Raw genomic sequence first — 21,825 nt, forward strand, 5'->3', positions numbered from 1 at the left:
CAGTATTTAAAGATGAAATAACTGAGATAATATCCAATGTGGTTTCGTGAGTGGTGCAAAGTAGTTAGAAGGGAATGGTAATGTTATAGTGGTTGCACTATAAGCCTCCAAAAAAGGCGGCGTGGCTCAAGTTCAGGCAGCTCGGATCAAGGGAATCCCTAGAGGTATACAGGAGATAGAGGAGTTTACTGAAAAAGGAAATCAGCAAGGCGAAAAGGGGGTATGAGATAGTTTTGGTTAAGAAGATGAGGGTGAATCCAAATTCAGTATTGTAAAGAAAAAGAACAACGAGAGAGAGAATAGGATGCCTTAAAATCCAAAAGAGACATGTATGTGTAAAACCTCAGGAGATGGGTAAGGTCCTCAATTTCCCCTCTGTGTTTACCATGAAGAAAGACATGAAGACCTGTGACCTTTAGGAGGTTAGTTGTGATATCTTGGTACAGTCCATATCACAGTGGAGGTGCTGTTGGACATATTAGAATGCACAAAGTCAGACAAATCTCCTGGTTCTGACCAGATATATCCAAGAGCACTGCAAGAGGCGAAAGAAAAAGTTTAGGGGCCAAGGTCCCGGAAGACTGGGCGGTAGCAAATGTTGTGCCCTTATTCAAGAATGGCTGCAAAGAGAAACCTGGGAAATATAGACCAGTAAGCTTCACACCTGTTTTCGGTAAACCACTTGAGAAGGTTCTGAGAGATAAGATGCGCATGCATTTGGAAAGACAGAGTTTGACTTGGAGCAGTCAGCATGGCTTTGTGCGTGGCAGATCATGTCTTACAAATTTGGTTCGAGATTTTTGAGGAAGTGACTCGGAAGTTTGACGAGAGCAGGGTGGTGGACATAGTCTATATGGTTTTCAGTAAGGCCTTTAATAAGGTTCCACATCGCAGGGCGATCTAGAAGGTTAATCGCATGGAATCCAAAGTGAACTGCAAATTCGCGACACAATTGGCTTGACGTTAGGAAGCAAATGATTATGGTGGAGGTATGCTTGTCAGACTGGAAGTCTGTGACAGTTGGATTCCCTCAGAGGTCGGTGCTGGGCCCATTGCTGTTTGTTATCTATATCAATGATTTGGATGAGAGTGCACATCTCAAGGTTAGTAAATTTGCAGATGACACAAAAAATAGGAGGCATTGTTTACAGTGGGGAACATTATCAGAAATTGCGGCAGTGCCTTGATCAGCTGGGAAGTGGGCTGAGAATGAGCAAATGGATGTTAATATAGGTAAATGTGACTTCTTGCATTTTGAAAATTCAAGTCGATGAAGGATTTTAATGATGAATGAGAGGTCCTTAAGGAGTGTAGTGGAAAAAAAAGGACGTTGGAGATCAGGTGCACGGTTGTCTGAAATTTGAGTCACAGATACACAGGACAGTGAAGAAGGTTGTTGGCACACTGGCCTTCATCAGGGCATTGAGTATAGAAGTTGGGACGTTATGTTGCAATTGTACAGGATGTTGTGGTTCTGTTCGCCGAGCTGGGAATTTGTCTTGCAAACGATTAGTCCCCTGTCTAAGTGACATCCTCAGTGCTTGGGAGCCTCCTGTGAAGCGCTTCTGTGATGTTTCCTCCGGCATTTATAGTGGCCTGTCTCTGCCGCTTCCGGTTGTCAGTTCCAGCTGTCCGCTGTAGTGGCCGATATATTGGGACCAGGTCGATGTGGTTGTTAATAGAGTCTGTGGATGAGTGCCATGCCTCTAGAAATTCCCTGGCTGTTCTCTGTTTGACTTGCCCTATAATGGTAGTGTTGTGTCATTTATTTGGCTTGTCATCTGCGTTTGTGGATACTAAGGATAGCTGATCGTGTCGTTTCGTGGCTAGTTGATATTCATGGATGCGGATCGTTAGCTGTCTTCCTGTTTGTCCTATGTAGTGTTTTGTGCAGTCCTTGCATGGGATTTTGTACACTACATTGGTTTTGCTCATGCTGGGTATTGGGTCCTTCGTTCTGGTGAGTTGTTGTCTGAGAGTGGCTGTTGGTTTGTGTGCTGTTATGAGTCCTAGTGGTCGCAGTAGTCTGGCTGTCAGTTGGGAAATGCTCCTGATGTATGGTAGTGTGGCTAGTCCTTTGGGTTGCGGCATTTCCTCGTTCCATTGTCTTTCCCTGAGGCATCTGTTGATGAAATTGCGAGGGTATCCGTTTTTGGCGAATACCTTGTATAGATGTTCCTCTTCCTTTTTTAGCAGTTCTGGTGTGCTGCAGTGTGTTGTGGCCCTATATACCGGCCACTACAGCGGACAGCTGGAACTGACAACCGGAAGCGGCAGAGACAGACCACTATAAATGCCGGAGGAAACATCACAGAAGCGCTTCACAGGAGGCTCCCAAGCACTGAGGATGTCACCTAGACAGGGGACGAAAAGTTTGCAAGACAAATTCCCAGCTCGGCGAATAGAACCACAACAACGAGCACCCGAGCTACAAATCTTCTCCCAAACTTTGAATTGTACAGGCTGTTGGTAAGGCTGGAGTTGGAGTATTGTGTTCAGTTTTGTTCACCTTGCTCTAGAACGGATATTATTAAACAAAAAAGAGTGTAGTAGGAATTTACAAAGATGTTTCCTGGGCGAAAGGGTCTGAGTTATAGGGAGAATTTGGACAGGTTAGAACTTATTTCTTTACAGAGTAGGAATCTGAGGGGGTTCTTCTGGCAGTTTCGATCTTATTAAATCATGAGAGGCGTGCAGAGGGGTGAATACATCAAATTTATTTTGCAAGGTTGCGGAATCGAAGACTAGAGAAAATTTGTTAATCTTTGTAGAGGACAAAAATAAAAAGGAACCTGAGGGTCAACTTTTTTGCACAGTGTGGTACGCATATGGACTGAGCTGCCAGATGAAGTGGTTGAAGTGGGTGCAATACAACATTGAAATGACATTTGGACAACTGCACAGATATGAAAGAATTAGATGGATGCAGAGCAATGGCAGGGAAATGGCAGATTGGCTGAGAAGGGGCAATTACACCATGGTTTGTTGAAGGAGCACGGTGGACATAGTGGTTGGGCTAGTACAGAGGGAACCAAATCACCAGACCCACTGAGCATGGTCTGCGTTCACCACCGAGCTCAGTGCAGTATCTGCAGTCGAAAGAAATGTCCAGCAATACAGGGCAAGCATCAATAACCTTCCCCTCTCTGTCAGGATAAGTGTTACCGTATTCTTTCTGCTCCCTCACATTCACTGTATATCTGTTATAGCACCGACCCCCGAACAAGGCTCATGGTTCCCCACTCTCAGTCCTGCATGAAACACCTCTCTCTCTGGCTCTCTCTCTGGCTCTCTCTCTCTCTCTCTCTGTATATATCTATCGCCTTTGCAATAACTCCCACACAGTTATAGAATATTCAGGAGAATGCCGATTATGGAATGTTCCAGATAATGTTCCAAATAATTCCCAGTTTCAGGAAAATGGCAGTGTCCCATTGTGTAAAATGTAAGAGGAAGGGGTAGAGATGTACGTTTTTCAAATCACACACAATTCAAACCATGCTGAGGCCATTCAGCCCTTCAAATGTGCTCTAGCATTTCATAAGGTCGCCACTGATCTGATGGTTTTCTCAGCTCCATGTTACAGGAACTTTCAGTCATTCAACCCTCTGGGTTCCTGTTACTGACCAGATAGTACTCAGGCACTTTCACCCCGGGTTTTTGCAAGCGCCTGTTTGAGGGCATTTCCCAGGGGATGGACACTCCTAACAATATATTCCATCATCTTTATACTTTCCTGCATCGGTCAGCATGCTTTCCATAGACCAAACAAAAATATACACTTATTTTATGGTTATAGATATCCAATAACACTTAGTAATTCTTGTCATTTCACTTGACTTACCTTAATTATATTAAACCAAAAACAGCTTCTCAGCACATCTTGTTATAAAATACAATTTCAAGCAGAGAACGTTTTTACCCTCAGGCGTTATCTTGACCATCATCTGAATTGTATCATTTTCCTTGCTATGAATGTTTCTCTTACTCTTTGTCTTTGACTGTTTCTGTCTGTAACAGTTACACAGTTTTCGACTCAGTTGGCTGGATGGCTGGTTTGTGATATAGAAGTAGACCAACAGCGCAAGTTCAATTCCCCACACTGACAGAGGTTACCATAAAGGGAACACTCACCCCACCCGAGGTGTGGTGATCCTCAGGATAAACCACCATGAGTGGTCTCTCTAATGAGAGTTCTTTGGGACTCCATTCTATCAATGTTAGCAATTTAATTTTTAAAAATATTTTTATTGAAAAAGAGATTTTTAAAATTATAATAAACCAATAACAACACAACTCAAATAACTAAACAAAATTATATCCAATTGCATGTACATACAAAACAAGTATTTATACGAGGAAAATACCTCCCTATTTCTCCCCCTTTTTTTAGCTTTGACAAACGTTCAGTTAGATTCAAAACATCAGCTCTTTTCTCTCCTTCCAGATGCTGCCAGACCTGCCGAGATTTTCCTGCATTTTCTCTTTTATTTACTGGTGGAGTTGTGTCAAAGGGCCGAATGGCCCACTCGTGTCCCTCAGCCCTGTGTTCTGATGTTCCATTCACCCCTTCAGACCTGTTATACAAGGGCAGATCGAGGCCACTCCGATGGTTAGGTGTAGTTTTGGAAATGTACTTGGAAAATGCAGGCTGGGTCAGGAACCGACCCGACCCCCAATTCTTGTTTCCAGATGTGGGTCGTGTTGCAGACCTAGATACGCTGGGAATACAGCCCTATACCCCACCCAGGGTTAACTCAAACAAATCGTCTGATCTCCCTAATGCAATATTGCACAACACAACGTCCAAGAAAATAACCAATTACTTTCCAAAAGCATAACATGTGAAATGAATAAATAGGAACAAGATTAAGCTATTCGGCCCCTCGGGTTTACCCTGTTATTTAATAAGAACATGGCTGATCTCCTCCAGGTCTCAACTCCACTCTCTTGCCGACTCCGTGTATCCCTCCATACCTCTCTGGGTTATGGAATTCCGGACATTCACTACCTTTTGAGAGAAGTTATCACTCTGTGTCTCAGATTGAGATCGCTGTTTCATATTCGGTATCTATATCCTCGCGTTTCAGACTCCACCTAGGAGTGGAAACATCTTTTCAATATCTACCATCTCAAGCCTCTTCTGTGTCTTGTATTTTTCAGCGGTATCACTCCTCATTCATTTAAACCCCAATGAGTAATCGCCTCAAAATCTTAGAGTTCTCAATAACACAACTCTTTCATCCCAGGAAGCCGCTTAATGAACCAACCTAGTTACTTGCTGCATCAGCATGGTGACTTTATGTTTCAAACACAGGAACACTCCAAACCCTTTGTACTGTTTCTTTTCTGGAAGTCCCCTCCATTAAATAACAGCCTGCCTTTTAATTTTCAGAGTCAGCCACAACCTCGGATGTGTTTTACACTTATCTCCCGCCGTCAGGCTATCAGTATAGAATGTAAATAACTGATGCCATTCGACTGATATTTGTGGTACTCCAGCAGATACACCTTTATCATGAAGATCCATTAATCCTGACTCTCCGATTTCTATGTGTTAACCAATCATCATCCCATGTTACTACATTACCCGTCATCCCACAAACTTCTGTCTTATGTAAGAACTTTTATTCTGTAATATCTTGTTGAAAATCTCTGGAAAGCCTGGTGTCTACCAGATCCACTTTATCAAGTCCGCTTGTTACATTCCCAGGCATCTCCAGAAATACTTTGCATGTTTTTGCTGGACAAAGTATAATTCCCCTTTCACAAAACCACACTGACTCTGCGTGAAGCTTTCCTCAATGTCCATGCTGGCCAGGTTTTCCAAATTAAGCTCGTCCCATCTGTTTTCATTTGGCCTATAGGCCTCGAAACGTTTCCTATTCATATGTTTGTCTAAATGAGTTTTAAATGTTGTAGCTGTACACGCAGCGCCCACTCTTCCTCTGGCAGCTCATTCCGTACCCACACCACCCACTGTGTAAAACTGTTGCTCCTTCGTTCCTTTTAAATCTTCCTTCTTTCACGGTAAAACTATGCCTTCTATGTTTGAACTCCCCCATCCCGTGGAAAAGACCTTGGCTATTCACCCTATCCATGCCTCTCATGATTTTAGAAACTTCCATAATGTCACTTTTCAACTTTCTACTCTCCAATGTTAACTTCAAGAACAAGCATTTAAAGAGAAGTACTGCAAATTTGACACTATATTAAACATGACAGTAAAACAATACTCAGCCCAAACTTCACACTGTTATTTGTTTTGCTCCATGTTACAATACGAAGACAGCAAGAAACGTTTACTAGTGCCAATACGAAGTCAAATACCTGAATTCCTTTATCTAAAAAGGGTGATGATCTCGACAGTTAAAACGTAGTTATGTCCAGATCTATATAATGCCACATAGTCAACATTCTCCCTCCTGCCCTCCCTATGACCTTGTGTGATTGTGTCTTCTTTATCTTGTACTCAATAGAGAGAATCCCTTTCCCCCAGCCTCGTCTTAATTTAAACCCATTTTATATCATCTTCTCGTTCACCAGTGCTCAAAGCCCGCTTATCTTTGCCACATCCTCTTTTCCCTGTCACCCATCCCCCCACCTCTGGCAAGGGATTAAAAATCTCAGTTTCCAATCCTTTTCCGTTCTGATGAAGTGTCACACTGGGCTTGAAACGCTAACTCTGTTTCTCTGTCTCTGTAGATGCAGAAAGACCTGCTGAGTTTCTCCAGAAATGAATAGGCACAGAACAAATTTTCAATTAAACAAGTAACGATGGATACTGCAAATAAAAGTACAAAAATTGCTGGAGAAACTGGTAGCGTTGTCGAGGGTCAATGGACCTGAACGTTTCACTCCGCATTCACTTCAGAAGATGCTGCAACATCATCTGAAGTTTCTTCAGCAAATTCTGTTTTTGAATAATTTACAAAGAAGTATGTCAAAGATGCTCAAACATCCCATCCAACCTGGAGTCCGTACACTGGGGACTGAACGATAATGCATGGTGACAAGTTCCTTGATTCTGAAACTGCATAAGACTGGCATCACTGACACTGCGGACCTCTTATTCATGGTCAAGGAGAAAAACAGAGTGAAACACATTCATTTCCAATACAGAAAATGGCATTACGGATAAAATATTGTTGAGTGGATGAAACACCTCACCCTCCTCATGATGCCCACAGAATCACAGATGTCAGTTTTCAATCAATTTGATTCGCTGCACGTGACATGAAGAAACAGCTGAACACAGTAGATACGACAAAGACAAAGACAATGACCCCATTCCTGCAAAAGGACTGAAGACTTGTGCTGCACAACAAGCCGTGTCCCTGGGGAAGCTGTTTCATTCCAGCTCCAACTCAAACATCTCCCTGGCAATTTTGGAAAATTGATCAACTATGTACAATCCCCGAAGAGGGAAATAATTACAATCTTACCAATTACCACCCTTCAGTCCCATCAAACAGTCAAATTGGTGGGAATTCTTTTTGACAGAGCTGTCAAGCAGCACAAAACTAACCAGGCCAGTGTGGTTTCCGATAGGTCCCCATGTGGAGATGGTGCTGTTGTGGAAATGTCAATAAATTACAAATCCAGACCAGGCTAATGGTCTGGCAACTGGTGGAAGGTAAAAGTTAAAATATCGAGAACTAAATTCTGGTGTAGCAATAGTGATCTTGTGTCCAATGCTGATTGTATATATCGATCTCCTTCACCAATATACTTTCAGGAAGTGAATATCCCGTGCTTTCCTGGTCTGGTCTAAAAGTGATTCCAGACACACAGATATTTGATAATTTTTTGAATGGTCTCTGAATCGGCCAAGCAAGACACTCTATTGTGTCAAACTGTTCCAAGGTCTTAAAGGATATAACCAGACAGAACAGTTGGACCCAGCCTCAGTATCGGAAAAGGGAATGGGAAACACAGTCCTGTTGACCCTGCAGAGGTCTCCTTCCTAACATCTGAGAGCTTCATGACAACTTTTACAGAGCTTTCCCACATACTGCACAGAAACATCGGGAAAGGAGGAGGTCATTCAACACATTGAGCTTTTCCCATGCTAATTCAAGGCCGAACGTCTCCTCAATGCAGTTTTCCCTATACGGTGTTCATTTCTCTGAATATGATTAAACATTGTGAAATATAAAAAAGGAACTGCTTTAATCCTTTCTGCCCATCAATGTTGCTCCTCCATTTAATATAGAGGCAGTTCTCCGATAACATGTATTTATTAAATGCGATATGGCTGTGGTCCCTTGTTTTAGGCACACTAGCCTGAAGATTTATCATCCCTGTTTCCAATTTGTCTCGCCTTGTCAGAGTTTCATGTATTTCAATGAGAGAGATCTCCACTCATTTTCCTAAAGCCCATGGAATACAGGCTCAGTTGCCCCAAACTCTGCTCCCACAACAAGCCTGTCATCCTCGAGATCAGTCTGGTCATCCTTCACTGCACTCCCTCAATGTCAGGTTAGTCCTTTATAAGGTAAGGAGACCAAACTGCACACAATATTGCACAATGTTAAAGATGGGGTCTCACTAAGGCCATGTACAGCTGCAGTAAATGACCGTTACTCCTCTATTAAAATCTCCCAGAAATGACGGTCAACACATCATTTACCTTCCTAATTGCTTACTGCTCCTGCAATATTGCTTTCAGTGACTGGTGTACAGGGCGATCCAGATTCTTTTCAATGTAACAGCTCCCCACTTGCTGGGTCTATATACTCTGGTCAACGTGGCAATGCCATTCCCAGTATGGACTTCCGTGTTCAGAACTCACTGCCCTACATGGACTCGCAGGGCTGCACAGATATAAACAAAAATACAGCTTAAGTTCCTTTATAGAGCAACATTTTTCACTTTCTCCTCCTCCATTATCCTGTAACAGACTGTCAGAAAGTTGCATCTTTTTCTCTTAATTTTGCCACTGATATATTTTCAGAAGATATTAGCTGTTCACTCATATAAGTTTTGATAAGATATTCTTCAGAAACCCATCAATTCTTATCGTAAGCTTCTCAATTATTGACCTTCCACAATCATACAATCACAGACGCACCAACTCTGTACCATCAGAACTACAGCACGGTCTACATTAGCCCTACTTTTCGACACAAGGCGTGTAGCTGTGAATCTTATGGCATTTCAAGTGCACAACCGTATATTTTCTAATAGATGTGAGGTTACCATAACAACTCCCGTCTCAAGAAGCACATCCCAGACCCCAACACACTCTGCGTGAAAAACAGTCCTCAAATCCGCACGAAACCTTAAACCCTTAACTTTAAACTTGTGGGTCTTTGACTAAAAGGAACAGCTGCTGTCTATCCGCCCTCTCCATGTCCCTCGTAATCTTATCCTTCTGAATCACGGCCCCCTCAGCCTTCTTTCCTGGAAACTAAACAACCCGAGCTTATCCAGCCTCTCTCCATGGCTGATATGTCCATCCAAGGGAACATCCTGGTGAATCCTCTCTGCACCTCCTCGAGTGCAATCACATCCTTCCTGTAATGTGCTTCCCAGAACGACACACAGTATTCCATCTTGGCCAAACCAAAGTTCCACATAGCTCTGATAATCTATGCTTTGATGAATAAAGGTTATGTTAACGGTCCACTATGCTTTATCAAATTGTGTATTAACTTGTCCAGTCACATTCAGGGATGTGTGGAGAAGCACCCTCTGACCTTCCTAGTGTGCTGCCATTCATTGAGTACTCCCCTGTCTAGTTCCTTCTTCCAAAGTACATCACCTCATGTTTATCAGGGTTACATTCCATCTGCCATTGATCCACCCATCTGACCATGCCATTTGTATCTTCCTGAAACATAAGACTTTTCTCCTCACTGCCAACCACTCAGAAAATTATTGTATCAAACACAAATTTACTTATCACGCCGCCCCACCCCTCGTCCATATTCACAGCTGCATCATTTATGATTACCACAAGTAATAAGGTTAAAAATTACATAACATCAGCTTATAGTCTAATATGTTTATTCAGAGGCACGAGCATTCGAAGCGTTGTTTCTTCATCAGGTGGTTGTGCATTTTGATGAAGAAGCAGCGCTTGAATGCTCATGCCTCTGAATAAACCTGTTAAACTGTCAGCTGGTGTTATGCAATGTTTATCATTATCCACTCCAGTCCAACACCAGAACCTCCGAATCACAAATAATAAGGGGCACAGCACTGATCCCTGTGGTACACCATTGGACACCGGCCTTCAGTCACACAAACAGCCTGCTACCACTACCTCCTGTCTCCAACCACTAAAGTTGATTTGGATGCAACTTGGCAAGTCACGAACGAGCCCTAACTGTTCCCTTGATATTCTGTTCCACTTGACATACTTGCAGATTATCTGGAATCCTCCCTAATCTTGCCCTGCCAGCAGGTTTCCATGCCTCTGTGTGTGTTAGTCCTCTTCAAGTGAAGAATTTCGTCCTTATTGTAGTCTTAACTGTCATGTCCCAGATCATGTCATTACTTGCCTCGAATGTAGATTAGACAGGCAGCGAAACATTTTGTTAATTTCTAACTTGTCATATGTTTTGTGAATGTTCTAAATTTCACTGTGATCCAACTCTCATTCTTTGAAGTGCTAGAGAACATCGGTCAAGTTTCCTCATCAGGCAATCTCGCATCCGTAGGATTAATCTGGAAAATGCCCATTGCACTTCCTCTGTGCTCAGTATATTCTTTCTGAGATTCGGTCACCAAAACTGTGCACAATATTTCAGGTATAGTCCCACCAACACGCTGTGAAACTGCTTCAACATGTCTTTACTTCAATGTTCTGATTCTCATAAATGAAGGCGAAGTAAACTTTAACTTTCCACTTACATATGTTCCTCCGAATACCCTTCACATTCATTGCATTTACGAACTCATTATTTGAGTTCTTATAGAAATCCTTCTGAAAATCCAACATATGCCACTTCTAGTGGTTCCCCATTATCTATGCTGTAAGAAACAATTTCAAACAATTCCGAAGTTTATCGAGTATGATTTCTCTCTCAGAAATGCATGCCGATTCTCTCCATTGTTGCTGTTAATTTCTAAATATCAAAAATCTCATCATGTGTAATAGATTTCAAAAGGTTCCCTGTGGATGTTAAGATAATTCGTCTGCAGTTCTCAACGCTATGTTTTTTTTTTGCCTTTGTAGCTGTTTGGATCCCTTCCATTCATCTAAAGTGCTTGCATCACGTTTACGAACTTCCATTTATCTACAATAGTTTCTGCCCTCAGCAGAATGTACAGGAAAATAAAACACAGTCATCGACAGTGCAATTAATACTTCTATTGATGATTTATTTCTGACATTTTGATAGGAAGTACATCTGTTTCTTCACACTTCGCAATACTCAATCCAGCTACATGTTCAAGTACTATCTTGTTACTGATATGAATTAACTTTATGTCTTTAGCTCCAGAAGGCCGATATGATCATCGGTATTACTTGGGTTTTTCTGGATATTTCTCCATGAAGACAGATGCAAAGTAACTTTTTATTTCTCGGCCATTTTCCTGTTCTCCTTGCTTTTATTTTGTTTCCTTTGAAATATAGATCGTAGATAAATACAGTATTTGTGTTCCTGTTTGTTAGCATGCATGTTCTTTTTTTTATTTTATTTTCAGTTTCATGGTCTTCCTTTTTTGGATCGTTAATTTCTGAGAATTCGCAGGTTTCCACAATATCTGGAATTCTTCTGAAGTCACTTCCTATGATTAACATATTTTCTAATTTGTTATGTTAACCATCATTGAGTCACTTTCTCACTCTTTGGTGTTTGCACCTGAAATAAATAGCCGTACTTTTCAGACTTTGCAGCATTTCGAAATAACTCCTAGTCCTGACCAGTTATATTCAGGAACACCGCAGGAGGATAGGAGGATAGAGAAGACATTGTGGGAGCACTGCTTGGCTCTTTTCTATCATCGCTGGCCAACGAGTGAGGTCCCGGACGACTAGAGGGTAGCGAATGCTGACCGTATTCAAGAAAGGCTACAAAGATAAACATGGGAACTAAAGACCAGTCAACCTAAAATCTATTGGATAGTTTACTTGAGAAGATTCGGAGAGATTGGATATACATGCATTTGGAAAGACAGGGTGTGATTCGGAGTAAGATTAGAATGGTGCTGGAAAAGCAAAGCAGCTCATGCAGCATCCGAGGAGCAAGAAAATCAATGTTTCGGGCAAAAGACCTTCATCAAATTCAGACAGGAGTTTGTGCAAGGGAGAGCATGACTCACAATTTTGTTGGAGTTCTTTGATGAAGTGACCAGCAACGTTGAGGCGGTCCGGGTGGTATACGTAGTCTAGATGGATTCCAGTAAGGCCTTCAATAAGGTTCCACATGGTACGCCGCTCTGGAAGTTAGATCGCATGGAATTGAAGGGCAGCTGGCAAATTAGGTACAAAATTGCCTTGATGGTAGGAAGCAGAGGGTAATACTGGAAAAATGCTGGTCAGACTCGAGGCTTGTGACGAGTGGAATACCTCAGGGGTTGGTTCTGGGACCACTGCATATTACATATGTCTATGATTTAGATGAGAATGTACAGGCATGATTTGCAAGTTTGAAGACGGCACTAAAACAGGCGGCATCATGGAGAGTGAGGAAGGTTATCTGAAATTTCAGAAATTACAGCAGTATCTTGATCAGCTGGAGAAGTGGGTGAGAAATGGCAAATGGATTTTAATATAGATCAGTGTAAGTTCTTGCATTTTACAAAGTCAAATCAAGGTTGGAGTTTTATGGTGAATGGTTGGGTCCTTAGGAGTGTAGTGGAACAGAGGGACCTTGGAATTCAGGTGCATGTTTCACTGAAAGTTGATTCAAAGGTAGACAGGACAATGATGAAAGTTTTTGGCACACTGGTCTTCATCAGTGAATATCACTGATTATCGAAATCAGGGAATTACGTTGCAGTTATACAGGATGCTGGTGAGGTCATACTGGTAGTGTAATGTTCAGTTTTGTTCAATTTGCTATAGGAAGAGTGTTATTAAATTGGAAAGAGTGCAGAAGAAATTTACAAGGATGTTGCTATCTCAATGGTCTGAGTTATAGGGAGAGGTTGCATAAGCTAGGACTTTTTACTTGAGCGCGTACGAGGCTGCGGGGGATCTGACAGAAGTGTATAAGATCATGACAGGCATGGACCGAATCAATGCACTCAGTCTTTTTTCCCAGGGTTGGGAAATCACAGACTAGAGGGCATCAATTTAAGGACAGAGGGGAAAGAATAAAAGAGAGCCTGAGGAACAACTGTTTTACACATAGGCTGGTACATATATGGAATGAGCTGCCAACGGAAGTGGTTGAGGCGGGTACATTGACATCATTTAAAAGGCATTTGGACAAAACATGGATAGGGAAGGATGAGAAGGATATGGAGCAATGGCAGGGAAATGGGGTTAGCGTGGATGGACATTTTGGTCAGAATAGACTAGTTTGAGCCGAAGAGACTGTCTCCGTGCTGTAGGACTCTAAGACTCTAACAATCATTGCTTGTCTCCCACTGAATATTATGTTGTATTTTCCCAATTCACTGAAGCTAACTTGACCCTCTGGCCTCCAGTCTTCCATGATGTTTAACTAGAATGTATATTGTACCATGTAAAGTGCACCTTATTAATGCCACTATTCCTTAAAAGCTGCTTCAGAGCAAGGTTATTAATTAGCCCTCCTGACCACACAACACCAAATTCAAAATAACCTGCTTTCTAGTTTGTTTCACGACATACTCTTCAACCCATCTCATATGCACTCGCAGAATTTATTTTTCACAACATGAACAGTCACTTAGTTAATGCAGTTTCGATGCAACTTGAGCCCTTCCAATAATTCAGCAGTATCCACAATACTTGCATATCTAATTTTCAGAGCATATGACACTCAGATTTTTCGCAACTGTTTTGGTTTCGATATATAACACACCAATATTTGCTTCTCCTTGCTATTTGTAAGCTCCACCTGAACTAATTCTGTGGAATCTGAGGAAGAGTGTCTGTGGTGTTATTAGTGATAGACTTGAACAAGACATTCGGGAGGCTCACCTCTACTCTGAGATGATCTGAAGAAACGTCCATCAATTCAGGACAAGCAACAATATCCTCCCCGCTCTGTCTGGATAAATGTAACCGTATTCTCTTTGCTCCCTCACACTCACTGTATATCTGTTATAGCGGAGAAAGTGAGGTCTGCAGATGCTGGAGATCAAAGTTGAAACTTTATTGCTGGAACAGCACAGCAGGTCAGGCAGCATCCAGGGAACAGGAGATTCGACGTTTCGGGCACAGGCCCTTCTTCCTGAAGAAGGGCCTGTATCTGTTATAGCACCTACCCCCGAACAAGGTTCACACTCTATCTCCAAATAAGGCTCAGGAATGACAACTCTCACTACTGAATTCAGCAACTTTCTTCCTCTCTTTTTCTGTCACCTACTAAATGACCCTACACTAATAATACTATATTGGTTCAAACTGTCGACTGACTCCTTCCAGACACCTCACAATTTCCCCCACCTACACGGGCACTAAGAGCAGGGTCATCCACTGCCACTCTCCCTCCCTCCTTCCCTTTCTCCCAATGCAGGAGAAACAACCTGGAATAGGACAAAAAGGCTATTACAGAGATATACTATTGCCCCTACTCCATGTGTTTTTCCCTCAATCCATCCTTCGAGGATGTTACAGAGATATACTACTGCTCCTAGCCCATGTGTTGTAGCCTCAATACACCCCACAAGACTGTTACAGAGATATACTGCTGCCCCTGCCGCCATGTGTTGCTCTCTCAATCCACCCCATGCAGTTGATACAGAGATATACTACTCCCCCACCCCATGTTTTGCTCTCTCAATCCACCACTGGAGGCTGTTACTGCTGCCCCTACCCTATGTGTTGTAGCCTCATTGCACCCCAAGAGGCTGTTACAGGGATATACTACTGCCCCTAGTCCATGTGTTGTTCCCTCAATCCACCCCTCGATGTTGCTACAGAGATATAGTGTTGCCCCTACTTCATGTGTTATTCCCTCAATCCACCCCTCGATGTTGCTACAGAGATATAGTGTTGCCCCTACCTCATGTGTTGTTCCCTCAATCCATCCCACGAGGCTGTTACAGAGATATACTGCTGCGCTGCCCCATGTGTTGATTACTCAATGCACCCCACGAGGTTGTTTCAAAGATATACTACTCCCCCACCCCATGTTTTGCTTTCTCAATCCACCCCTCGAGGCTGTTACAGTGATATACAGCGGTCACTACTCAATGTGCTGTTCTCTCAATCCAAACATCGATGCCGTTACAGGGTAGGGGACCACCTATTCTGTCAAACAGGACCATTACAATGAGACAGGAGGAAACCATTCTGCCCTTCGAAGGAGCTACACAGGAATATGGAATGAAGTAATGCAGCTCGTTGAGTACATTACACAGCCTAGGAGGAGGCCATTCAACCTGCCTGAACTGCTACACAGGAAGTGGGAAGCTGTAGCTACCAGGAAATACAGAATAGAAATAAATGTTTATTTTCAGGTTGCAAAGCTGTAACTGGTTAGTGAGCAAACCTGTAGCGCAAAGAACATTAGGTGAGTTGTCTATTTTGGCATGAAGGATAAAACAATGGTAAACAATTTAAATGGAGAGAGATTGCAGAACTCTGTGATTCAGGCGGTTTCAATGTTCCTGGGCCATGAATCACATGAAGTCAGTCTGCAGATGCAGGAAGTGATTTAGAAGTAAGTGGAATGATACGGTTATTAACAAAGAATATCAGGTTTAATATCAGGAATGTTTTACTGCATCTGTACAGGGCATTGCTAAGACCACATCTGATACACTGCGTGCGTTTTTGATCCCAGAAACTAAAAATAGGATACAATTATTTTCGAAGATTTTCAAAGAGTTTTCCCTTTATTCATTCCTGGAATGAGGGCCTTTTATTATGAGGGAATTATCAGATTCGAACTTACCTGGGAAATATTATTGAACCATCCATGACTTTCTGAAAAGTGCATCAGCTTGACGCATGTTTTCTCTTGTCAGGGAGACTAAAGTTAGAGAATACATTTTAAGAAAAAGATGTATCGATATTAACATATGTACTATGAAGACATCTATCAATACATAAAAATTGCACACACACATGAAAGCATGTCAACAAATTATGAAATGGGAGCATTTGTTTGCGATTGAAAGCCACTGTGTACAACAAGAGCAATAACACACCTGCGTATAATCCATAATCAGCTTTTCCATAGAATGTTCATGGAGATCGCACATGGTCCAGTTTGGTGGTCAGTTGAAGTTATTGTATGTTCCAACAGAGAGATGGAGAAAAATGAGAAGCAGCAGCCGATTGATCCCTCTCTCGCACTTTGTTCCACCCAATTTCAAAGCGTTAAACCATAAAATCCCTGCCTGAGAAGCAGCAGCCGATTGATCCCTCTCTCGTACTTTGTTCCGCCCAATAGCAAAGCGTGAGACCATAAAATCCCTGAGTTATCTTTACCATTTGTAAAGGATTCCTGGTGAGGATTCATGGGAATCTCTCCACTGCCTGAAATAAAGGGAATTCAGCCAAATTCAACTGTTCCAGAAAGAAATCCCATTACCAGCAGTTGCGTGAGCAGAATAACTTCAAAGGCAGAGTAACGTTTGGGGCACTCTGTCAATTTACCATTTGCTATGAGTTCAAATTTCTATGTCTCACATATTTTTTTAGAAAATGAGCTACTCTGAGGTCTATGTCATTGGACACGTCACTAAATTGGTTGCATTTAAAATTCGCATATCAGTCAGTAATTTATAAATAGTAGTTTGATACTTATAATTTATAAGTGAAGGAGTTTTTGTTTGGAAGTGAAAACATTGTCTTGCACTTTCCAAAATTTATATATCATGAGTAGAAATTCTGTCCAATCCGGTTTAGTAGACAAATATAATGACTTACCAGGAACACCAACTATAGCGAGGATGGGATAGTAACCACCCTGAATAATCCAAAGGGTATCCTGGATCCGTGATTCTAATGATATCCAAGGCCGAGAAAGATAGTAAAGACCCAAGGATAAACTCCTGACTGCTATTGTAATATTCCAGTCTAATATTCTCAAATTCTGATACATTGTTGAACCATTCCATTCTAATGATTTCAGATTCTGATACATTCTTGGAACATTCCGGTCTAAAGTTCTCAGATTCTGATGCACTGTTGTACCATTCCAGTTTACTGACCTTAGATTCTGATCCATTATCGGAACATTCCAATCAAAGGTCCTCACATTCTGAACCATTATTGTCACGTTCCAGTCTAATGTTCTCAGATTCTGATCTCTCCTCTCCCCCTCTTTCGAGCTGTTGATCTCTGTTAGTGCTGTTAGTGATGCTCCTACTCATACTATGGGATAAAACATTGAAAAGAGCCCATTTATCATTCAATGATGGAAACTCTCCACTGGGATAATTAGGATCCACAGAGATTGACATCAATCACAGTCACTGAACAAATATCTGCAGTTAACCCCTTTCAATTCAATATTGATTTTATTAAAATTCAAAAGAATGTTTAAAATTTACACATTTGGCATGGAATATATGGGGGTGACTGAGGGAAGGAATATTGGACATAGTAGATTGAATGTGTGTAATCATTCAAACTGCCTTGGATATGGGAATAATGTCAAATGATTGTCAGAAAATAAACAAGTTTCTGCGCTTATAAATGGGAAAATACAGTATGTAACTACTGATCAGTGATTATAATGTCAGTAAAATATGGAGAGAACTTTTCTAGTCCATAATTTGGCAGGAAAATGTGCCTACAACAATCTGAGTGATAACGGACAAACGACATGGATATGTTAACAGACAATATGACGTGACACACAATTCAGATGGTTAGTCGAGGATCAGAGAGGGCAGGTGAGGGACAAGATGTTAATGCTATCCAGGTCAATCAACTGTGAAGAAGTACCATTCACTGTATTTCAATTGCAGTATGATTATGATGTTGGGGACAAGGCTGCTGATACTGGAGGGGGGGAACATGATATTTCCCAGTCATCAGTATTGAAATGTTACTCTTTATAAATCATTTAAAGATCAAATTCCAGGGGACAACTTCAATGAGGAATGAGGAGTACCAATATTAACCATACAACCAGAAGACAGTGGAGGAAAAATTTGACCATTAGGCCCATTGAGCCTGCTCCATCATTCAATGATGGCTGTTCAGCTTCTCAACCCTATTCTCCCGCTTTCTACCTGTCATCCTTGGTACCTTTTACAGTCAAGAACCTATCTGTCTCACCCTTAAATGTACTCAATGACCTGGACTCGACAGCCCTCTCTGGCAGTGAATTCCATATATTCACCACTCTCCGGCTGAAGAGGTTTCTCCTTATCTCCGTTCGAAAACGTCTTCTCTTTACTCTGTCTCCTCGGATACTAGTCTCTCCTACCATTGGATATATCTTCCCAAATTCCACTCTGTCAAGGTCATTTAATATTCTGTAAGTTTCAATTAGACCTCCTAACATCCTTCTGAACTCTATCAAATACAGATCCAGAGCCCTCAAATATTCTTCAGACGTTCAGCTTTTCATTCCTGGCTCCATTCTCGTGAATCTCGTCTGAAAATGCTCCAAGACCAGTGCATCCTTCCTGAGATATGGGACAGACAACTGCGCACAATAATCCAAATGTAGCATGAACAAACCCTTGTAGAGCCTTAGAAATATATCCCTCCTTTTATATTTAAGCCTTCTTGAAGTAAATGCCATCATTGTCTTTCCCTTCCAAACTACTGAAAACCTGCAAGTTTACCCTTCAAGACTCCTGGACTAGAACTCCCTCGTCTTTTTGCACTTCAGACTTCTGAATTTGCTCGCTTTGGAAAAGAGACAATGCCTCTATTCATCCTGGCAAAATGCTTTCTTACACTTTCCCACATTGTACTCCATCTGCCACTTCTTTGCTCACTCTCCAAGCCTGTGAAAATCCCTCAGTTGGTGAAATTGAGGACCGCAGATGCTGGAGATCAGAGTCAAAAAGTGTAGTCATAGAAAAGCACAGCCAGTCAGGCAGCATCCGAGGAGCAGGATATTCGACGTTTCAGGCATAAACCCTTCATCTGGAATGTGGGGTGGGCGGAAGGGGGCAGAGAGATAAATGGGAGGGGATGCCTCTGGGAAGAAGGTAGCTTGGAAGGCGATAGAGAGGCGAAGGTGGGTGATAGGTCGGAGTGGAAGGTGGAGTGGACAGACGGGAAGGAAGAAGGACAGGTATGACAATTCAAGACGGCAGTGCTGAGTTGGAGGGTTTGATCTGGGATAAGGAGGAGGGAGGGGAGTTGAGGAAACTGGTGAAATTGTCCTTGATACTGTGTGTTTGGAGGCTCCCAAGGCAGAAGATGATGCGTTCTTCCTTCAGACGTCAGGTGGCTAGAATGTGGCAGTGGAGGAGGCCAAAACCTTGCAAAGCCTTGGCGGAGTGGGAGGGAGAGTTGAAATATTCAGCCACAGGGCAGCGGGGTTGTTGGGTTTGGGTGTCCGAGAGTTCTCCCTGAACCGTTCTGCAAGTTGACATCCTGTCTCGCCAATGTAGAGAAGACCAGGGGCAATGTACAGACTAGATGAGATGTTTGGATGCACAGGACGTTCTCTGCCTGATGTGGAAGGATCATTTGGGGCCTTGGTTGGAGGTGAGAAGGGAGGTGTTGGCATAGATTTCACACCTGTTGTAGTGGCAAGCAAAGGTGTCGGGAGTGAAAGGTGGCTTGGTGGGGTTGCGTGGACCGTAATGAGGGAGTTGTGAGGGAATGATCTCAGCAGTATCATGATTGGGGTAGGCAGGGAAGTATATCTCTGGTGGTGGGGTCTGACTGTTGGTGGCAGAAATGGTGGAGGATAATGCGTTGAATCCTGAGGTTGGTGAGATGGAAGGCGAGCACTAGAGAGGTTCTGACTTGTTGTAGTTGGAAGGGTGGAGTTCAAGGGCGTTGGTGTGGCAAGTTGAGGAGATGCGCCAGACCATCCTCCTGCAGCCGAACCAACTCTTCAATGCTACCTGTCCCTCTATCTATCTTTGCGCTGCTTGAAATCTTAATCAAAATGCCCCCAGTTCCTTCACCGCATTATATGCTTGCTCTTTTGCTTATATGCAATCCCTGACTTCCCTTGTCAGCCCTGGTTGCCTCATCCTCCTTGTACCATGCCTCTATTAGTCAGCATGAATCTGTGCAGTGTCTCCTGAATTAATCTTGGAATCTCCTGCCATTGCTGTTCCACTGCCTTTCCTGCTAGACCGCTGTCCCGTCAATTCTACCCACCTTCTGACTTACGCCTCTCCAGTTGCCTTTATTCTGCTGAAATACTGTTAACTCTGATTCTACCTTCTCTCTCTCAAATTGCAGAATAAATTCAACCGTGTTCTAATCACTACTTGTGAAGTTTTCCTTCACCTTAAGCTCCCTTATCTAGCCTGAGTCATTAAATCCAGTGTCATCTGTTCCCGAGGCGTCCACCCACATGATGCTCCAAAAAGCCATCCCGTAGACATTCCTCAAATTGCTTTTCTTGCGATCCACTACCAACCTGGTTTCCCATTCTACTTGCATATTGAAATCCCCATGATCATTGTAACTTTGCCTTTCCTACAGATCTTTTCTATCTCCTGGTGTATCTTGTGCCCAAGCTCCTGACTACTCTTTGGAGGCGTGTGCAAGTCTCCAACTGTGGTTGTCATATCTTTGTTGTTCCTCAATTCTCCCCACGCAGATTCTACACCATCTGACTTTACTTCCTTTCTTACTATTGATTTGATTTCATTTCTTATTAATAGTATAATCCGATTCTCTCTGCCATCTATCTGTTCGATAGGATGTCTGTCCTTGAATATCCTGATCCCCTTGCAACTACTTCTTTGTGATGCCCATCACGTCATACCTACCAATTTCACTCTGTGCCACAAGCTCATTTACTCTATTCCTTATACTGCGTGCATTCAGATATAACCCCTTCAATCTTGTGTTAACGGTCCCTCTTCTCATTGTCATTTGTTTGTCCAGTCTGCTTGAAGTTTGATTGCTTACACTTTTTATGCACTCTGTCCTATTTGCATCTGTGCTGGAGATTTTAATAATCTCTCCTGAGCTCTGTAATCTTACCTCCTCTTTTCTAATTAAAACCTATAACGGAACCCCCACCCCGCGCGCACACACTCCTTATAAGTTTGGAGCTCTGTCTACAGCCTTAGTTAGGATTCACGTGGACTCTAGTCCCAGCACGGTTTAGACGAAGACTGTCCCATCGCAACAGGTCCTTTCTTCCTCAGTAATAAAATGTGTTTATTCAACACAAAATACAGGGACAAGAAAGAAGCATTCCTGCACATACCAAAACATGAAAACTACAAAGAGACAAGTCTGTTAAAATGCACTTACGAGTGGAACTATATGAATTGAAATGTGAATTACAAAACCACGGACGAGGTGTTGAAGCTTTATTGGTCATTATTTGACCCGCAGCTGAGGTGCTGATTTATCCCCTGTCAGTGATCCCCCTCACTGAGATTCTCTCGCAATGTCTCTCACACATTTTCCAGAGGGACTACAAGTTTCTGTTGGCCCAGAATATTTAAATTAATTCATCTTCTCACTGGAACCAATCTATTATTATTTTGGAACTTGTTCAGCCGTCAGCAATCCGGCTCTGTGAAATTATTGGCGGTAAATGATCTGGGATGACAGCATAGTGCTCACAGGGTACGGCACCAGACAAAGGGCTTGCA

This window comes from Chiloscyllium plagiosum, chromosome 8, assembly GCF_004010195.1.
Source record: "Chiloscyllium plagiosum isolate BGI_BamShark_2017 chromosome 8, ASM401019v2, whole genome shotgun sequence".
Classification (NCBI taxonomy): domain Eukaryota; kingdom Metazoa; phylum Chordata; class Chondrichthyes; order Orectolobiformes; family Hemiscylliidae; genus Chiloscyllium; species Chiloscyllium plagiosum.